This window comes from Wolffia australiana, chromosome 8 (genome assembly GCF_029677425.1).
Source record: "Wolffia australiana isolate 7733 chromosome 8, ASM2967742v1".
Taxonomy (NCBI): domain Eukaryota; kingdom Viridiplantae; phylum Streptophyta; class Magnoliopsida; order Alismatales; family Araceae; genus Wolffia; species Wolffia australiana.
Window position 1 is genome coordinate 13,764,338 of NC_135842.1, and position 1,439 is coordinate 13,765,776.

Here is a 1,439-nt window from a genome sequence, read left to right on the forward strand (position 1 = left end):
AGTAACACGCTGTGAGCTGGTGAAAAGTCTGTAGAAAAAGACATTAGAGACGCCACTCCGGATTCTACAAAGGATAGAACCAGAAATTCAGCAGAGAAATATGGCTGAAGAGATGCACCAGCAGAATGAGAGGAGGAGGACTATGCTGGATAGGTCCACACCGTCGGGAAGCTTGCGTCAAACCGATGTAAATCTGAACATCGGTGACGGTATTTCCTTTCGATATGACAATGCATTAATTCATTCCTTACCTGAATTTAATGGACTGCCTGCTCAAAACCCATTAGAATTCCTTGATGATTTCCACATTAGGTGTTCATCTCAAAACGTTCAGGATATCTACAGAAATTTTAAAAATGAAATATTTTCCTCTAACCTTAAAAGATAAAGCATTTTCCTGGTACCGCAATTTAGGAATCACTTTTAATTCATGGGAAGAGATGCAGGAAAATTTCTGCAGAAATTTTACCCTCTCTCCAAAACTAACTTTTATAGAAGGAAATTCACAACTTCCATCCTCATGATGGTGAGGCATTTAGTGAATCATGGGAGAGGTTCAATGATCTGTTGAGGAAGTGCCCTCACCATGGAATTGAACAATGTCAACTAGCTCAGATATTTTATGAGTCTCTCTCTGATTTTATGAAAAACAAGGTAAACCTCGCCACTGTGGAACGTTTTATACTGCATATGAGGATGAAGTCTTTGATATTTTGGAGAGAGTTGCAGAAACTGATTTGCAGGAGATTGGAGCCAATCAGAATGGGAGGAATGTGCAGCCCAAGAGAGCAGGAGTTCTGCAAGTCAACGCCAAGGAGGGAGAGCTACAAGCGGGCCTAAGGGAGACCAACCAGAAATTGGAGGAGCTCACCTCTACCTTGAAGAATGTCTTCCTAGGTAACTCTCCCATCATTAAAGCTAAGATCTGCTCTCTCTGTTTTAGCAGGAACATGAAGATGGAGCTTGCCAAGCCATGGAAGAAGAGGTGAAGGCTTTCAACCAGCCGCAGCAACCGTGGGCGGGTCAAAAGCGGTCAAATTTCCAAACCGGAGGGGCCTTCCACCAAGGAAACAAGCCGGCAGCTCAACCCCCGTTCCAGCAGAGACAACAATTCCAGCACAGGCCTCCACAACAGTATCAGGTTTCATCGCAAACTCAACCTGATTTCTCCACATTAACTCCCGTCATTTCAGATATGATCGAAAAGCAAAATCAAAAGTTGCGGGCAGAAATGGAGATGCGGATGCAAGTGATGATGGAGTTTCAAACGAAGCAAATGCTGGATGCTCAAGAGCAGATGAGGAAGATGCTAGAAAGCCTCAGACCTGTCCAATCTGAACACCAAGGTATACCGTTAGATTCTCCTTGCACATCTTATAAACTTCCCACGAAACCGTCCATCAATCCATGCAACTTGCATCATGTGCAGCATTCCATTC

The 1,439-nt window shown here is 43.8% G+C and overlaps 1 non-coding gene across 1 annotated transcript; it reads right to left on the minus strand.

Moving 5' to 3' along the window:
* Positions 1–485: 485 nt before the first annotated feature.
* LOC144707249 (small nucleolar RNA R71) lies at positions 486–593 on the minus strand. Its single transcript, XR_013582414.1, has one exon. It is a non-coding gene; the product is annotated as a small nucleolar RNA R71 (small nucleolar RNA).
* Positions 594–1,439: the final 846 nt, after the last annotated feature.